Source organism: Triturus cristatus, chromosome 8 (assembly GCF_964204655.1).
Source record: "Triturus cristatus chromosome 8, aTriCri1.1, whole genome shotgun sequence".
NCBI classification, from domain to species: Eukaryota; Metazoa; Chordata; class Amphibia; order Caudata; family Salamandridae; genus Triturus; species Triturus cristatus.
The window spans coordinates 80,780,193-80,800,543 of record NC_140591.1 but is presented as its reverse complement, the minus strand read 5'-3'; the positions used below and the strand labels follow the sequence as shown (position 1 = coordinate 80,800,543).

General features: G+C 46.5%; 1 protein-coding gene across 2 annotated transcripts in view; it reads left to right on the top strand.

Moving 5' to 3' along the window:
• CFAP91 (cilia and flagella associated protein 91) overlaps positions 1-20,351 on the top strand; it is a 587,002-nt gene that overhangs the window by 526,073 nt on the left and 40,578 nt on the right. The window lies entirely within an intron of this gene.

The following is a 20,351-nucleotide window of genomic DNA, read 5'->3' as shown; positions in this document are numbered from 1 at the left end:
AGGTGCCCTGGGTGTGTTTGAAAGCAGAGCTGTATTTGTCACTACCTCGTCTACGGTTTCCTCAGTCCCTACTGTGCAAGAATTGCCCAGGGTGTGGCTTACACTAGAGCTGTGCGAAAACTCCTAAACCTCGTGGCTGAAAGAACATGAATATTCCTCGTACCCACAAAGAACATGAATATTCCTCGTACCCACAAAGAACATGAATTCCTCGTACTCACAAAGAACATGAATATCCTCGTACCCACAAAGAACATGAATATTCCTCGTACCCACAAAGAACATGAATATTCCTCGTACCCACAAAGAACATGAATATTCCTCGTACCCACAAAGAACATGAATTCCTCGTACCCACAAAGAACATGAATATTCCTCGTACCCACAAAGAACATGAATATTCCTCATACCGACAAAGAACATGAATATTCCTCGTACCCACAAAGAACATGAATATTCCTCGTACCCACAAAGAACATGAATATTCCTCGTACCCACAAAGAACATGAATATTCCTCGTACCCACAAAGAACATGAATTCCTCGTACCCACAAAGAACATGAATATTCCTCGTACCCACAAAGAACATGAATATTCCTCGTACCCACAAAGAACATGAATATTCCTCGTACCCACAAAGAACATGAATTCCTCGTACCCACAAAGAACATGAATATTCCTCGTACCCACAAAGAACATGAATTCCTCGTACCCACAAAGAACATGAATATTCCTCGTACCCACAAAGAACATGAATATTCCTCGTACCCACAAAGAACATGAATATTCCTCGTACCCACAAAGAACATGAATATTCCTCGTACCCACAAAGAACATGAATTCCTCGTACCCATAAAGAACATGAATATTCCTCGTACCCACAAAGAACATGAATATTCCTCGTACCCACAAAGAACATGAATTCCTCGTACCCACAAAGAACATGAATATTCCTCGTACCCACAAAGAACATGAATTCCTCGTACCCACAAAGAACATGAATATTCCTCGTACCCACAAAGAACATGAATATTCCTCGTACCCACAAAGAACATGAATATTCCTCATACCCACAAAGAACATGAATATTCCTCGTACCCACAAAGAACATGAATATTCCTCATACCGACAAAGAACATGAATATTCCTCGTACCCACAAAGAACATGAATATTCCTCATACCCACAAAGAACATGAATATTCCTGGTACCCACAAAGAACATGAATATTCCTCATACCCACAAAGAACATGAATATTCCTGGTACCCACAAAGAACATGAATATTCCTCATACCCACAAAGAACATGAATATTCCTCATACCCACACTTTTTACAGACCTCATCTTCCTCTCTATTGCCTCGATCTACCTGTACAAACCAAAGTAGCAATGACATCACACTATAGTGATTCTGATTGTGGAATTGATTTCCTCATGTTTAGGTCCAGCATTCGAGACCTCTTGTATATACGTTAGTATATACTTATATGTGTATGTACTTTGTGGGCTCTGGAGATTAGCCCTAGGACTTGTCTGCTTCCGCTTAGGGACTTTTTTTCTATTCAACTGCCTCTATTTAACTGTCTTAATACAAAACGACCAGCAAAGGTCAGTAAAATACCAGGATTGCTTTCTGCTGAGCACTTTCTGTTTTTTAATTTTTCTGGCAACTGCCTCTATTCAACTTAGAAAACGACCAGCAGAGGTCGGTAAAATACAAGAATCACTCTAGCATTTTCTAGATTCCAGTCCATAGAAATTGTCTTCCATGAGCACCCATAGACAATTATATTTTTTTCAAATCTTGTATTTTCAGTGATATGACCACCAAAGGCCCTGATTTTATATTAAAAACAGAGCTTTGGACTATACCATTCCGTGCTGAAAGGCAATATTCCTCTCCATGTGTTCCCATACCCGGCGTGGTACGCAGTTTGGTGCTTATTTTCCATCCATGTTAAAGAACAGTAGATGTTTCAGCAACCAGGCTAATGTTTGTGAGAAGTTGGCCTGATATATAATGTCACTAGTTCTAGTGTACACCTTGTATCAGTCCAACAAGCCTTGGCAAAGGCAACCCACGCGGAATGGGAAATTCGCTTCAGGTGCAGACCAGGAAGGTCTGAGGTGCTTCTCTTTCACAGGGAAGCAAGGGCCAGTCTGGAGGAGCCAAACCAGCGGTGGAAATTCAAGGGTTCGTCGTCACTGAGGCTACTAGCCAACGGGCAAGCAACCGGACAGACGCGTCGAGCAGGAAAATGCAGAAGGGCCCCACGCAGAACTCGTGAAGTGTGGAGGGCTGATCTTCAGTGCAGATGGTGCTCGGGGTTGGGGCTTCTCAATCCCCAGAGCACAACTTCGAGGATGCCTCGTCGCCTCCACGGATCTCAGCTTGGCTGTGGATGTGGATCAGGGTCGGAGAACTCTGGAGGTCAAGGCGCTGGTCGGGCTCTGCAGTCGGTTCCTCGTAGAACTTGGGCAAAGCAAATGGCAGATCGCTTGTTGGTGCCTGTTTGCACAGGGTGGAAACAAAAAACCGGATGATGCGAAGGAATAGATCAAACAAAAATCATTTTCAAAATATGAAGGACACCATAAATTATTCCTTCACAACAAAATTATTTATATGCAGAAATCAATCATCTGTCAATCTTATCATTGTTTGGACACAGTAATGTTTGGAAAAACTTTTTTATCAATATACCGAATACAATTTCACACATTCATTTTACATATAATTGAATGAACATCCGTCATCAGCTTTTTGGCTGAAACGCGTCGACTTTTGTTAAACATCAAGAGCCCCGGACAAATTCAAATTAGTGGTTCATTGGAGAGATACATAGGGCCTCATGTAGGTGGCATACACTTTACCGATTCTAAAATACCGAATCATACCGATTCGGTATTTAGGAATCTGTAAAGTGTATGTAGGTAATAATTCGGTAAATGTTACCGAATCGGAGTAAGTCGGTAATTACCGAATCGGTATTTACCGATTCGGTAATGAGGCATACCTTCCCATTGATTGAATCAATGGGAAGGTATGCCTCATTACCGAATCGGTAAATACCGATTCGGTAATGGGGGGAGCACATTCAAGGGTGGCAGGGTGTCACATTGACACCCTGTTGCACCCCTGATTCGTCCATGTGTGCACATGTGGCGCACATACATGCCCTAGGGGCATGTATGTCTGCCACATTGCACACCTCACAGTGCACAAAAATGCATTTTCACACATATTCGTCATTTACCACCAACTATTAGTTGGTGGTAAATAACGAATCCCCACACCCACCACACAGTCCCCCTACATCTCATTTCTGTATTCGGTATTTACCGAATCGGTAAAATTACCGATTCTGTAATTTTACCGATTCGGTAAATTACCGAATACAGAAATTAGCCCCCTACATGTCAAAAGCCTAAATACCGGTCGGTAACGGTATAATTACCGAAAATCGGCCGTTACCGACCGGTATTCGGCTACGTACATGAGGCCCATAGTACTTATAAGTTGTGTCAGGGGTGTAATCATTTTTACCCCCGCAGTACTATCTAATGGGGCGACTTTGAAATAATGGAATGCTCATGATAATAGACACAACATCCATTAGTTGTGTAGGGGCATAAGGAATGGACGTATAGTCCATAGTTGTATATGTCTGTATTTTTTCTTCTCTTTTGTTTTGAATAATGGACGGATGTTCATTCAATTATATGTAAAATGAATGTGTGAAATTGTATTCGGTATATTGATAAAAAAGTTTTTCCAAACATTACTGTGTCCAAACAATGAAAAGATTGACAGATGATTGATTTCTGCATATAAATAATTTTGTTGTGAAGGAATAATTTATGGTGTCCTTCATATTTTGAAAATGATTTTTGTTTGATCTATTCCTTCGCATCATCCTGTTTTTTGTTTCTAGTACGTTACCCAGATGCTGTTGGATTATTGGGTGCCCCCTTATTATACATAATGTTTGCACAGGGTGACCACTCCTTGGCCACAAGGGAGATTCTTCAGTCTTCTTGTCGTCGAATGTGGAAGGTCCAGAGTTTCGTGTCTAGCTTCAGTTCAGGATAATCCAAAATCCGAGGGACTCAGCTCCCACTCTTATACTAATCTGGGGGGCTGGGTTACCTGCTAGGTCCCTCCTATGGGTGGGACCAGGGAGGGGGGTGGACCCCCTTCCCTTTGTCCAGTTTCGCGCCAGGACTGGGGCTGGAGTGCCCCAGCACCGGTTTGAACCGGACTATGCATGGGACACCTTGTGTGCCCCAGGCAGTGTCTCGTTTCTTTCATCCCTCCCTGCCCCAATACACTAAGCCCTGTCTAGGGTGGTGCTAGCACCTCCCAAGGCAGGAAACCTATTGTCCAAGCCTCCCTCGCTGGAAGGACTCCCAGCAGCAGGAGGTCAGACTTGTGTCCGTGGCAGCAGCATCCATTTTGTGATGCTGGGGCTCTGGTTAACCTTAACCGGGTAGTAGGACTTCAACATGTCTTCTCCCTCTAGAAGGGGGGAATACTAGCCTCATCGCCAGAAATGGTGTGGGGGTAGTATTCCAAAGTGTTAGACACCTTACACGACATGTTTTGATAAAGTCAAACCATAGTTACCATAACCGCGAGGATTATAAGGCACTTTAAGAGTATATGGTAGGCGATATCATAGAACAGCAATAAGGACATGGTTCCGACAGCTGCAGACAGGCTCTGCTCATGCTAGAGCACCATCTCACATGTTACCAAGCACTCTGCCTCCAGGATTGTTAAGGCCTGCCATAGGAGTGGCTGAAAGGTTACCCATGTGTCTATATATAAGGTAGGTATAGGAATACTATACCTAAGCAAGGGGTGATTACACGACCTTGCCCCAGCTGAGGGATCAGCCAGTTGTGTCAGAATGGAAGGCCAGGCCAGGGGTGGCATAATACATGCTGCAGCCCCTGGTAGGCCTAGGGTACACCTATGCCCTGCGTACCTAAGGTACACTGTACAGGGGCCAATAAGGTGATCCTATCCAAATGGGTTATGCACCTAAAGTACATAGTATCAATTTAGAGAGAGAACAGCAGGGCTGTGGGTCTGGTTAGCAGGTCCACAGCCACATCTAAGTCGAAAACCAGTAAAGCAAAAGCAAAAAGTGGGGGTGAACATAGAAAGCAGACCCTACTCTCCTACACAACCCCCCCCCCAAACTTAGGGACATTAAGCTAACCTTGACCAGTTGAGTCTTCATGTTCTAAGTGGAAATATCTGGAGAGTCCATCTGCATTGGCATGGTCAGTCACAGGTCTATATTCCACTGTGAAGTCCATCCCCTGTAGGGAAATGGACCACCTAAGAAGTTTTGGATTTTCACCCTTCATCTGATTTAGCCACAAGAGGGGCTTATGGTCTGTCTGAATCTTGAAGTGAGTGCCAAACAATTATGGCCTCAGCTTCTTCAGGGCCCAAACCACAGCAAAGGCCTCCCTCTCAATAGCTGACCAACGTTTCTCTCTAGGGGTCAGCCTTCTACTTATAAAAGCAATGGACTGGTCTTGACCATCTATATTCAGTTGTGAAAGAACAGCTCCCACACCTAACTCAGAAGCATCTGTTTGGACAATGAATTCTTTGGAGTAATCTGGACTTTTCAGAATAGGTGCAGTGCACATGGCCTGCTTCAGGTCATCAAATGCCTTCTGACAGCTTACTGTCCACTGAACTTTCTTTGGCATTTTCTTGGAGGTCAAGTCATTAAGTGGTGTCACAATGGACCCATAGTTCTTAACAAACTTTCTGTAGTACCCAGACAGGCCCAAGAAAGCTCTGACCTGTGTCTGGGTAATTGGAGGAGTCCAGTCCTTTATGGTCTGGATCTTGCTCTCCAGTGGTTGAACCTGACCCCCACCTACTAGGTGGCCCAGGTACACAACCTTGCTCTGCCCTATCTGGCACTTATTGGCCTTGATAGTGAGGCCTGCCTTTTGCCGGGCCTCTAAAACATTCCTCAGGTAGACCAGGTGATCCTCCCAGGTGGAGCTAAAGACAGCAATATCATCACGATAAGCTGCACAGTAGTCATCCAGGCCTGTAAGGACTTGATTCACCAACCTTTGGAAAGTGGCAGGCGCATTCTTCAAGCCAAAGGGCATTAGCGCAAATTGATAATGTCCTCCTGGGGTTGAGAAAGCAGTTTTGGCCTTTGCACTCTCAGCTAGTCTGATTTGCCAGTAGCCTGCTGTCAGGTCAAATGTACTCAGAAACTTGGCAGCTGCCAATCTGTCAATGAGCTTATCTGCCCTAGGTATTGGGTGGGCATCTGTCCTAGTGACAGCATTGAGACCTCTGTAATCTACGCAAAACCTCATCTCTCTCTTACCATCTTGGGTGTGTGGTTTTGGCACAAGAACTACACGACTAGCCCAAGGGCTCTCTGAAGGTTCAATGACTCCCAGCTCCAACATCTTTTGTTCCTCAATCTTTATGCAGTCCCTGACATGGTCAGGTTTTCTGTAGATTTTACTCTTCACAGGCAGACTGTCACCAGTGTCCACCTCATGGGTGCACCAGTTTGTCTGACTTGGGGTCAGTGAGAACATATGTCTATAGGCCTGTAGAACTTGTCTGCAGTCCTGTTGCTGATGGTTAGTGAGGCTGTCAGAAAAGACCACACCATCAACTGAACCATCATCAGGGTTCTGAGTCAGCAGGTCTGGGAGAGGGTCACTCTCTTCCTCCTGCCCCTCATCTGTAGCCACGAGCAAACCCATGTCTGCCCTGTCAACATATGCCTTTAACCTGTTGACATGAAGCACCCTGTGGGGGCTTCTGGGAGTCCCAAGGTCCACCAAGTAGGTGACTTCTCCCTTCTGTTCAACAATAGTGTGGGGTCCAGACCATTTGTCCTGGAGTGCTGCTGGGGCCACTGGCTCCAACACCCACACGTTCTGTCCTGGCTGGTACACAGTCAGCACAGCCTTTTGGTCATGCCAAGCTTTTTGGAGTTCCTGGCTTGCCTCAAGGTTTTTAGAAGCCTTCTTCATGTACTCTGCCATCCTTGAGCGGAGGCCAAGCACATAACCCACTATATCAAGCTTGGGTTGTCTGAGAGGTCTCTCCCATCCTTCCCTTACTAGACATAGGGGTCCCCTCACAGGATGCCCAAACAAAAGTTCAAAAGGGCTGTAGCCAACCCCCTTTTGTGGGACCTCTCTGTAAGCAAACAGAAGGCAGGGTAAAAGGATGTCCCATCTTCGCCTAAGCCTATCTGGTAAACCTTTTATCATCCCTTTTAGGGTCTTGTTGAACCTTTCCACAAGCCCATTGCATTGTGGGTGCTAGGGGGGAGTGAATTTGTAGTTAACACCACACTCCTTCCACATTGCACTCAAATATCCTGAAATGAAGTTGGCACCTCTGTCAGAGACAACCTCCTTTGGAAACCCCACTCTGGAGAACACTCCAAGTAGGGCCCTTGCCACAACAGGAGCTGTTGTGGTCCTCAGGGGTATAGCTTCTGGGTACCTGGTGGCATGGTCCACTATCACCAGTATGAATCTGTGCCCAGATGCTGTTTGGGGGTCCATTGGTCCAACAATGTCTATCCCCACTCTCTCAAAGGGAACCCCCACCACTGGTAGTGGTATTAGGGGGGCCTTTGTGGTGCCACCTGATTTGCCACTGGCTTGGCAGGTGACACAGGAGCGACAAAACTCATTGGTATCTTCTGACATGTGAGGCCAGTGAAAGTGAGGGACAAGTCTGTCCCAAGTCTTATTCTGGCCTAAGTGTCCTGCAAGGGGAATATCATGGGCCAAGGTAAGAAGGAAGCCTCTGAAACTCAATGGTATGACCAACCTCCTGGACGCACCAGGCTTGGGGTCTCTAGCCTCTGAGTACAGCAGCCCTTTATCCCAATACACTTTATGGGTACCTTGAGAATTCCCTGCAGCCTCAGCAGCAGCCTGCTGTCTGAGGGGTTCAAGAGAAGGACAGTCTAATTGTGCCTGCCTCAGATCTGCCCTTGAAGGTCCCCCTGTCCCAAGAAACTCAACCTGGTCAGGTTCCAGTTCTTCTAGGACAGTTCCTTCAGGGCTCTCAGAATCCTCCTCCTGTGAGGGCTGATTCTCTACCTGAGGCAGGGGGGAAGGCACAGCCTTAACCCTACTGCTCTTTCTCTTGGGTTGTGTCTGGTCCATTGTCCCAGGATCCAGCACTTGTTCAGTGTTGCATTTTTTTGCCTGTGACCTAGTCACAGCAAGGACATGTGCATCTATTCCCAGCATTTCTGCATGGGTCCTATACTCCACTTCAGCCCAAACTGAGGTTTCAAGGTCATTTCCCAACAGACACTCTACAGGAAGGTCTGAACTTACCACAACTTTCTTGAGGCCAGTTACCCCTCCCCAGGAGAAGTTCACAATTGCCACACTATGGGAGGTAGTGGCATTGCTAGCGTTGGTCACTAGGTAATTCTCACCTAGCATGATCTGTCCAGGGTCACAAAGGCAGGAGTCACCATTGTGACACTAGCACCTGTGTCCCTGTAGGCCTGAGCCATCCTATGGTTGATTAAAGGAGTCTGTCTGTACTTTCCCAGGTTACTGGGGCTCACAGTAGAGGACAAAGCTATGTCCCCATCACAGATCAGAACAGCCTGAGTTGGTATTCTGACTAGGCCAGAATCCACTTCAGTTCCCAGGGTTAACCCTATTACACCCTTTTGCTGGGAACCACCACTTACAGCTGGACTAGGGGGTAAAGTTGCCTTAGGGGCAATGGTGGTTGGGGGCTTGTCCTTTTTGGTGCATTCACTATACCAATGGGAATTGGACTTACAATAGTTACACCAAGGTTTCTTTTGGCCGTCTTTCTTTTTATCCTTTTTGGGACCACCCTCCCCCTGAGCCTTTTGGGGGCCTGGTGAAGACTTCTGGTCTTTTGCTTTCTGCTCATTACCCTTCTGGTCTGCCTTTTTCTGATCACCGCCCTGGTTCTGGTTTTTCTGCTTAACTCTAGTCCTGACCCACCTATCTGCCTTCTTTCCCAATTCTTGGGGAGAAGTTAGGTCAGAGTCAATCAAGTGTTGATGCAGTAGCTGGTTTTGACAGTTTTTAAGGATTTGTTCTCTCATGATCAAATTATACAATCCTGTATAGTCCTTAACATTACTACCCAATAACCAGCCTTCCAAAGCCTTAGTGGCACAATCTACAAAGTCAGTCCAGTCCTGAGTCTGTGTCTTCTGGGTATCCCTGAACAACAACCTGTATTGTTCAGTGGTTAGGCCAAACCCATCGTTCAGAGCACTCTTCAGGACAGTGTAATTGTCAGCATCCTCATCACTAACTGTGAGGAGCTTGTCTCTACCTTTCTCAGAGAAGGAGTGCCACAAGATAGCTGCCCACTGACTTTGGGGTACCTGCTGTACTTTGCAAGCCCTCTCCAAAGCAGTTATCCATTTGTGGATGTCATCCACACACTTGTAGGGAGGGACAATCTTGCTCAGGTTTCTATTGTCATAGGTCCTGTCTCTATCCTTAGAGATAGTGCTGCCATCAGTGGGTCCTAACCCACTTAACATTTGCTCTCTGGCCAGAGCAAGTCTCTCTTTGGCAAGGGCAAGTTCTTCCCTTTCAATTCTCAGATTGACTTCCCTCATTCTGGCCTTATGCTCTTTTCTCTGTGGAGAAGTCATTCCCCTGTGAGAAGAGGCATTGGAGCTATTAGAGACATGGGAGTGGATAGATTCCCTGGAAGGGGATCTTCCTCTCCTACTTCTCTGGTTAAGTCCATTCGAGGGTCTGAATGGGGGGGACCCTATTCTGACTCCCATGTAGGCTTAAGTTAGCCTGGCTAAGTCTCCTAACTTGGACCTGGCTGTCTACCTCATGTCCTGAAGTCCCTTCTGACTCATCTTGATCAGTGTGGTGAGGGGAGTCTTCTGTAGAGGGCAGACCCTCATTTGTACCTAAGGTACCATCCTGGGAGGCTCTCTGAGCATCATACTCTTCTAAGATCTCCACTAGATAAATGAGGGTAGGGTTGGAACCCTGTTTTAACTTTGGAGGTACACAATTGCCTCATCTCCTGAAAAGTTAGGGTATCATATCTAGAGGGTATCATTCTAGGATATCCCCCTCCTGAGAGAGAATCATCTTGATCTCCTCTCAGAGACATGATCTAGTGAGGGTGTGGTGTGTGCACCTACCTACACTATTTGTATCTACTAAAACCTCTCTAGTAGTTGTAGTCAGGGTGTGCTAGGCCCTTCAACCTACAACAACTAAGTTCAGTAGAACTTAAGTATTCTAAGATTTTGTTTTATATGTACCTTACAGTACCTAATGTGATCTTTCAATTTGATATCTCAAGATTATAATGGTATCACAACAGCAAGCTCAGATCCCAACCGCTGCTCACCAATGTGAGAAGTTGGCCTGATATATGATGTCACTGGTTCTAGTGTACACCTTGTATCAGTCCAAACAACCCTTATGGTGATTGGTTGTAAAGTCAACCTTATAGACCAGCTATCCTAGTGGTAGCATGGACAAGAGCAGTCTTAGGCTAAACTCTGTATGGCATGTGAAGACAGCTGTTATACCATTATAATCCCTTGAATACCAAATGAAAGGACACCACACCAGGTATATATAACATTAGAATGTATTTATTCTAACATAAACCCTCAGCACTCTTTATGAGTTCAGAGGTCTAAGTACAAACAATTTCTTAAGTAGCATACGTTAAGTTACACAGGAAAATACAGTTAGGCCCAGGGGCCACGCAAACCATATACTAAGAAAGTGGTATAAGTACCACGTCACGTACAGGGAGTAGGCCTAGGGCCTAGGGAATCGCTGGGGCTACACTACCCTACCAATAGTTAGGAAGTGGGAGGCCCACGGGAAGCGTGTGCAGTGTGGAAACACACACGTGGGTTACATTAAAGTCAATCGGAATGTAACAGTTAGAAATAGGAAGAATAAGGACACTTCCGAAGTAACTAGGAGGAAGCAACTAAAGACTTAGACACTTGGATAGTCAATATCCACTGGAGCCCCGGAGTACTCACGTTACCTCACCCACAGGAGACGGGTGCATAGGTGTGAAGATGTGTCGGGTGTCGTCGCTGGATCCTATGGATGCCTGAAGAACAGATGCTGGCAGGCGGCCAGGAGGAAGATGTCCGGTGGATCCAAGGATGGATCTTGAAGGAAGAACACCTGCAATCAGAGGGGACAAAGTCTGGGTCACTAGCCAGTGACCGTGTGGAACCAGGAAGGAACCAGGCGATGTTGTGCAGAACACAGGTGATGTCTTGAAGCTTGTCTCTGCAGCTGCGTGGACCAGGAGGCGTCGAGGATGACCAGAACCAGGGTACGAGCTTTCCCACGAAGGATCTTACTGATGGCGGAGTCGACGTCCCGATCGGAGTCAACAAGCCTTGGCAAAGGCAACCCATGCGGAATGGGAAATTCGCTTCAGGTGCAGACCAGGAAGGTCTGAGGTGCTTCTCTTTCACAGGGAAGCAAGGGCCAGTCTGGAGGAGCCAAACCAGTGGTGGAAAGTCAAGGCTTCGTCATAACTGAGGCTACTAGCCAACGGGCAAGCAACCGGACAGACGCGTCGAGCAGGAAAATGCAGAAGGGCCCCACGCAGAACTCGTGGAGTGTGGAGGGCTGATCTTCGGTGCAGATGGTGCTCGGGGTTGGGGCTTCTCAATCCCCAGAGCACAACTTCGAGGATGCCTCAGAAGCTGCGCTGGAAGCTACTCGCCAATTTTCCCAGGTAGCCGGTCCCACGTCTCTCGTCGCCTCCACGGATCTCAGCTTAGCTGTGGATCAGGGTCGGAGAAGTCTGGAGGTCAAGGCGCTGGTCGGGCTCTGCAGTCGGTTCCTCGTAGAACTTGGGCAAAGCAAACGGCAGATCGCTTGTTGGTGCCTGTTTGCACAGGGTGGCCACTCCTTGGCCACAAGGGAGATTCTTCAGTTTTCTTGTCGTCGAATGTGGAAGGTCCAGAGTTTCGTGTCTAGTTTCAGTTCAGGATAATCCAAAGTCCTAGGGACTCAGCTCCCACTCTTATACTAATCTGGGGGGCTGGGTCACCTGCTAGGTCCCTCCTATGGGTGGGACCAGGGAGGGGGGTGGTTACACCCCCTTCCCTTTGTCCAGATTCGCGCCAGGACTAGGGCTGGAGTGCCCCAGCACCGGTTTGAACCGGACTATGCATGGGACACCTTGTGTGCCCCAGGCAGTGTCTCGTTTCTTTCATCCCTCCCTGCCCCGATACACTAAGCCCTGTCTAGGGTGGTGCTAGCACCTCCCAAGGCAGGAAACCTATTGTCCAAGCCTCCCTCGCTGGAAGGACTCCCAGCAGCAGGAGGTCAGACTTGTGTCCGTGGCAGCAGCATCCATTTTGTGATGCTGGGGCTCTGGTTAACTTTAACCGGGTAGTAGGACTTCAACATGTCTTCTCCCTCTAGAAGGGGGGAATACTATTCTCATCGCCAGAAATGGTGTGGGGGTAGTATTCCAAAGTGTTAGACACCTTACACGACATGTTTTGCTAAAGCCAAACCATAGTTACTATAACCGCGAGGATTATAAGGCACTTTAAGAGTATATGGTAGGCGATATCATAGAACAGCTATAAGGACATGGTTCCGACAGCTGCAGACAGGCTCAGCTCATGCTAGAGCACCATCTCACATGTTACCAAGCACTCTGCCTCCAGGATTGTTAAGGCCTGCCATAGGAGTGGCTGAAAGATTACCCATGTGTCTATATATAAGGTAGGTATAGGAATACTATACCTAAGCAATGGGTGATTACACGACCTTGCCCCAGCTGAGTGATCAGCCAGTTGTGTCATGATGGGAGGCCAGCCAGGGGTGGCATAATACATGCTGCAGCCCCTGGTAGGTCTAGGGTACACCCATGCCCTGGGTACCTAAGGTACACTGTACAGGGCCCTATAAGGTGATCCTTACCAATTGGGTTATGTACCTAAAGTACATAGTATGAATTTAGAGAGAGAACAGCTGGGCTGTGGGTCTGATTAGCAGGCCCACAGCCACATCCAAGTCGAAAACCAGTGAAGCAAAAAGTGGGGGTGACCATAGGAAGCAGACCCTACTCTCCTACAATGTGCTGCATAGCTAAATACATATAAGGTCCCAAAGGCGAGACCGATTGCATTGCAAATGCTTGTTCTGTGCGTGGGGCCGGTCACTATGCTGTCTTCTCTTCTACTCTGTTTAGCATATATCGCTGTAGCTTCATGTGTGATCCGTGGCACAGTGCCTGGCATAGAGGAGCGTTGAGCCTGTTCTTGTTGGAGCCTAAAAATGAAATAAAAGATATGTAGAGTTCTATTATATACAATAATATCTCGGATGCAGTTTTTTTTCTTACTTTTGCTTTAGAAGTTCCATCTGTTTTTCTAGGAGAGAGGGAGAACATAGTGTTATAAGCTGTGTTTGTTTGTCCCTAGTGTCACGGTTTTCTTATATGAGAAGGATGACCTTATGCAAAGGAGGTAATTAGCTAGCACCTCAGCTAAATGGGAATTTGTAAGTGTCTAGGGCCCTAATTACAAGTTTGTCAAAAAGGGTGGGTATTTATTACACATGGTTAATGCCATTATCACACAACTCTTTAATCCAATCCCTGTTAAACAAATGTTTACAGAGGAATCAGAATTTAGCCTTGGACTTCTAATGAGGGCCCAGGTGGGTTGTTTTCAAGGGCGTCATGTTGCATAGACCACCACAGAGGTGAGGCGGAAGGAATGATCCAGGCACTAGATAATAGTTTTTGTTCTTTTTTTCTCAGGTTAGGGGTGAGCCATACAGATATATTTTTAGTATTTTGTATTTTTCTGTTTACTGGGGTAGAGCGCTGGATAAAGCGGCCACCACAGTTTATAGTTTTTACAACAAACCTTCTGAGCATTTGACCATAAGTGCAACTTAAAATATTACAGAATATTGTCAGTACAGAATTTCTCAATATCAAAGGCTTGAAAACCTTCTAATACACAAATTTGTTGCTGAAGAGGTTAGTCTGTGAGATTCAATCACTTCCTTTTCTGAAGAGATGATCTTGATAATCGCCAAGCCAGGTAAGGATCCTGAGCACTGGTCCTTTTGTAGGCTGACGGTATTAGTTCATGTGGACACAATAATAAGATTTTAGCTGCACAATTGGATCTGCTCCTCCCATAGTAGATCCAAGCCAGTTAGGTTTTGTCTGTAACAGACAGTCCTGTGACCAATGCAGAGTACCTATTATACCTTATGAAAACTGCATTGGCCAGCTACAATACCAGGAACATCTCACACCTTCTACATAATGTTGAAAGACTGTTGAGGCCAGTTGAGATGATCTTGATACACAGAAACGGCTTTTGAGCAAATAGCGCGGTCTTTCCTTGAAAAGGTGTTTAGTAAGGCAGGCTGCGTGTCCGTTATGCATCTCCTAAAGCCTTGTTACCAGTGAATTGCAAGCTCGCCCCGAATATATTCCTGAAAAGCCGCATGAAACATGGATGCCCAGTTACCCACTTCCCTTTGTCATGCTGATGGAACTAGTGGGGGCCGATAAGGAAATTAATATTTGGAGGAGAGGAACATATGATCAACCTGTTTGCTGATAACATGTTATTATTAAATGATCCTAAAACCTAATTTCCAGCAGTACGTCAGGAGCTTAAGAGCTTATCCAGTGTCTTTACAATTAACTTAGGTATATTTGAGGCGCTTGATCTTTTTCTCTTGCTGAGGGAAAAATAAAAGATAGATGACTTAGTAAGCCTGTCTTTCGACAGTGAAGGACCTAGAGTTAATGTTGATTAGAGAAATTGGATAAGTGTTGAAAGCCAGCTATCCTAAACTGTAAAAAGAAGCCCCCTCTGAACTGAGCAGGTGGACAGAACATTACATCTCCTGGTTGAGCAGAACAGTTGTAGTTGAAATTGTGATGCTCCTGAAACTGTTATAATTCTCAGTTGAAGTCCTGTTTATTTAGGAGAGACGCAAAACTGGAATGAACAAAGAGCTGCTCATGATGCCAACGAGGCTTGGCATACCAAGAGATGAAACAAAATTACTAGCTCAAACAGTGAGGGATGAGTGAGGCGTTGGATAGGGACATCGTCCGAGAAATATTCCTTCTTATGGAGCTGACAATTGCCAGACAACTATTGTAGGGTTGTAGGGTGCTATAGATAGTACAGAATTGTAGCTTCAACATTCATGATTGAAGTCTGGCACATTCTTACCTATTTATGTGAATCTGAGCTCTAGACAGCATTAGACAGAACACATTTCAAAGCCTGGAGAAAGCTATTTGAGTTATGTCAGGAGTCACAATAATGGAAGATCTCCAAGTTAAGCTTGGAAGGCATTGTAATGAGGGGTATGAGGTGTACCCCTCCCAGAATATGGGACATTGTAAATTTACTGAAAACAACTACAGCTCCTTAATGAGGTAAATATTGGGGTTGCAAATATATGGGGAAAAGAACTGCTTAAGAGTGAGATGATAAAGAACCTGTCACATATTGCATTGTTCATAGAAGAGAGTGGGATCAAGTACCTTTGGTGACTGTGAAAAAAAATTTTGAGAAGTTCTAAGGCAATAATAAGTTACTGGCCCCAATTAGAGTTACTGGGGGGCTTTCGCTTCTGGTGTCCTGCGCCTCCATACTCTGGACCTGTAGGCTGAAGAAAAAGTATCCCTTTTAGAACTTCTCTAAGGGCAATACGTTAGGGCTGACTCAAGGTGATACTCTTGGCTAGAAGCTCCGAGCTCAACAACACACAAAATAAAACGCAATAAACCATTGTCTACTCAGTACTTTTTTTAATACTCCAAACAAAATTATGAATATTTACAGGTGGAATTACAAATTGTAACCTCTCCTAAAGGGCCCTCACAAAAGTACATGGGTGTAATTAAATGCCCTAAAGAAATGCCACAGAAGGGTTACTTTCCACCCTAAATGTAGTCTGGTCCTGTTACACCAGTGGACCCTAATCCTAGAAACATAATACTCCTTCATAGGCCTAAGCCTATGGGGGAAAATATGACTTTTCACCATTTAAAAGTCATACCTAGTGACTTGTTTGCTATCGGTGCCTTGCCCTTCCAAGTCTCCCACCTTCTCCCTCCCGATAGATTTAGTGCCACAAAATTTCTTCCTGCACTGTAAGGCGATGAGGTGACACTAACATAATTTGGTTACCTACCACCCTGCAAATGTGGTCCCTCTGGAGCACCCACTTTACAATATACACATTCCCCCCTGCTGCTGGGGGCACATTCTAACATCCGCAACCACCCTGATACTTTCTTTTATGTTTTTATTGGAGCCAGTTGGAGTTTTCATGCACCTTTAAGCACTTCACTCTTTTCTGTGCTCCTCCTCTCCAGGTGCATTCACTACACTCCCTGGGCAGTCTGGTACTGCTAGTCAGGCTCCATTTCCCCCGCATATTTTACAAAATAAGCAACTGTGTAGTATCCTGTAGTAGCTGTGTAGATGCGAGTGCAGGCAGAGAGGGCTCCTACACAGCTCGGAGAGGCTAGTGTACTCCTTTACTCTCAAAAACCCCTTACACAGAGCTGAGGCGAAAGGTCTGGGGCTCTCTTGAGATGGAGTTGCTCTTCTCTGGCACCTCAGACTGGGGGCTAGCAGTACGGTTCACCTAGCTACTGGGAAGTTAAGAAACCAGAACTACCTGAACTACAAGAGTATCTCAGGCAGCACAGGTCAATGATACCAGGGATTTCTTAATAGCAGTAGTTGTTCAGACACCTAGGGCATACAAAGCAAATCCGAGAAATCCATGCTCAAGTCGCAACTTGATTTGGGAATATCTCTCCCCTCTGGACTGTTTCCAGTAGGGTTGATAGCGTTCATCTCTCTTTGATGGGCTTCAGCTGCTACTACACCCCTTCAGTGGCCTCCTGACTCCAGAGACGGCCCCTCCATTATGGCGGAGGAGTTTGGCCCCCCTGCTGAAAGCCAGCAGAGGCAAAGGAGTCAGGACAAAGATAAAATGATATTAAAACATTTGTATTATCATTTTATTTTTAGCCCTGCAGGCTGGGAGGGAGGGGTGGGGCCTCCCTTCCTGACACTGCAGCTGCAGCACTAGGGAGGAGGGGGGAGTGGTCGGCACTGCCAAGTGCTCATGACCGTTTGGTCATCTCCAGGGCCGGCCAAACCGCCATCCACACTTAGCCTTTCTCCACCTAGCTGCATTGTGCAGCTGGTTGGAGAAACCAACAAAGGCTCCCACTCTATGTCTGAGCGCTGAACCAAGGCGCTCAGACCAATCCCAGCTCTGCTCACATGCTGGGAATAGCATTCCCAGCATGTGAGCAGCGCTGGGATTGGGAGCTGGGAGCCTGCGCAGTGTGCAGCAGGATCCTGGCAAGAAAGTAAGGATCGGGAGCAAGGTGGCGGCCGTCGGTAAATTTTCTTTTTTTTATTTATACTTGTCTGTTTGTTGTGTTTACCTCCCCTGCCTCACCACTTCATACTACGATTGGCCGCAACTGCCTGACACCCCACAATATTTGGGTCTTTTCAGAAGCCTGCTGGAAGCCTGTTGCACTATTACCTTCTCACGCTTAGCAACAGCTTAATGGCAGTGACCCATATATGGCCTCCTGCCTAGTGCTGGTGATCTTCTGACCTGATATCCTAGCAGCAGTCCTTAGGTCCTCCATAGCAGAACATTCTCCTTGCCACCTAGGCCTGTCGTTACTTGACTATACACAACAACAAGAGTTTTTAGTGCCCATTCCTGAGACATCATATTCAGGAACATTCCAACAGAAGGGCTTCTCTTTCAGGGCCACTGTTAGACCGGTTAGACGTAGGATAGTCGTCCCCAAAATCTTTGCCTAAATCTTCAATTTTTGCTGATTTCATTTTTTGTTGGCCTTAGGACTCTGCACTTTTCCACTGCCAACCAGTGCTTGTGCTCTCTCCATTAAACATGGTAAAATTAGCTTTCATCCAGTTGGCACCTTTAATTTACTTGAAAGTACCTAGTACAGTAGAACTATATGTACCCAGGGCCTGTAAATTAAATGCTACTAGTGGGCTTGCAACACTTATTGTGCCACCCACTTAAGTAGCCCTTTAAACATGCCATTTCGGCCTTGTACAATGAACCTTTTGCCAGGCCTAAACCTTCTTTTTTAATACATATAAGTTGCCTCTAGGGTAGGCCCTAAATAGCCCATAGGGCAGGGTGCAGTGTATTTAAAACGTTGAACATTATTTACAATTTTTACATGTCCTGGTAGTGAAAAACTCTTAAATTCATGAACAGATGGTCCTGCTTAGGAGCCGCACTGCATGAACTTCATTCCACATTCTTCGCATCAGCAGACACTTCTTAGTTGTCCTCCTACTCACGCTGGTCCGTACCCTGTTATATAAGCCACTGATGTTTCATCTCCAATCCCCTGTTTTGTTGTAATGTCGTGGACACTTCCTTGCCATGTGATTATAGACTACATGTTTGAGCACTGCTGTTAGTCATATGAATCAGGTGATCCACGGGGGCGTGGCTTGACGTCGATGTAGCTGGAAGCGGACCTCGGAGCTCCTCCGTGGCCTCCCTCCGCTGTCATTACTCCTGTGAGTCTAGGGGGACCCCACACCCCCAATCCAGCTGGGGAATACCTGGTGCCTTGCCTGGAGTCCTTCCCAACGCCGTGACTGCCTGGTTAGCGGAGCAGGGTGAGAATATTGTTCCAGCATCGGCGCTGACTGCAGCGACCTAAAATGGCGGCCGCGACCTAGAGAAGGCATCGCCGTGCACTGCAGCGACTGGTGAGCCGGGAGGCGCCGCTGTGGAGTGGCGGGGGGGGTCTTGCCTCTGACCCTGGTGTGATATTTTAACTTAACGTGATTGTAGAACGCTTCTGCTGCAGAGGCTCAAGTACGTTGTATTGTTTTATCTGAGGGTGTTTGTGCTGAGTTATCCTTTTAACTTGGGGGCAATCGGATAGGAACTGTGCTTTTCTGTGTTCACTCACACGCACTATAAAAATATTAAAAGCTCAATCACTCGCCTTTTGCGAGACTTCTCACCTCAGGGACACTTTCCGGACGCCATTGTGGTTAGCGCTCTAGCAGCCTGCACTATTTAAATGCAGGAGACGCAGGCGCGCAGCGCGCGCGCGCAGCGGGCGCGCCGGCGGCGCGCCAGAGGCGCGCCAGAGGCAAGCCCGTCTGCGCCCGTACGCGCCTCGGTCGCGCCTTGCGCCAGGAATGCTGACCAGAATTGCGGTGACAGGCTCTGCTACTCCAAAGATATCCTCCTTAAACTAGGTAACAGGCCACAGAAGGAACAACGACAGGCATTGTCTTGTGGTTTAATCAACAGCAGGTCTCTTATCAAACACCATCAAGATATTTATAACCTGCTGGATGATTTAGACCTCGACCTGCTGTTCCTAACTGAGACCTGGATTCATGTGAATTCCTCAGCAGAACTCGGGCTAGCATGTCCCGCTGGATATAAGATCCTCCAGAAACCTCGTGCAACAGGGAGAGGGGGAGGAGTAGGGCTAATCTTCAAGGAACAGTGGGATTGCGTTATACTACCTATTGAAGCCATAACAGGTTATGAAATTATGGGCTTCTCTATACAGGAGACCAAGGGGAGAGTGCTGTCGGGTATGGTTTGCTATAGACCCCCGGGTCTGGACGCTAACCATCAGGCGCTATTGGACATTATTGTTGCTTTGGCTTCCACACACTCCAGAATGTTGCTCTTGGGAGACTTTAATCTTTGGGAAACGGGGAGCTCTGGAAATCACTTACAAGCCCTGAGTCATACTTGCGAGAACTGTGGCCTCCACCAGCTTGTCCAACAACCTACACATGTAGGTGGCCACACACTTGACCTAGTATTCGCTAAACCCTCTGAAACTGAAGTAATCAGTATTGCCCCACTAAATTGGACTGACCACTATCTAATACAGTTTAGGATACGTACACAAGAGGACAAACTGGCTGGGAACAAACAAGCCCACTTTAGATGGGGAAGAGACTGGGCTAAACTTTCCAAGAGAGGAGCATCCTCCATTTTCCCAAGATCTAATCTGTTTGACCCAAAAGTCTCACCGGAAGAAAACTATACTAGATATAGTAAATCCATCACTATAGTGTTGGAAGGCCACATACCTGAAAAAAAACTGATAATGCGTAGTACTCCATCAGCCCCCTGGTTTAGCGAGGAGTTAAAAGCACTACGCTTAGTACGCAGACAGACCGAAAGAAGCTGGCGTAGACAGTACCTGGAAGCAGATAGAATAG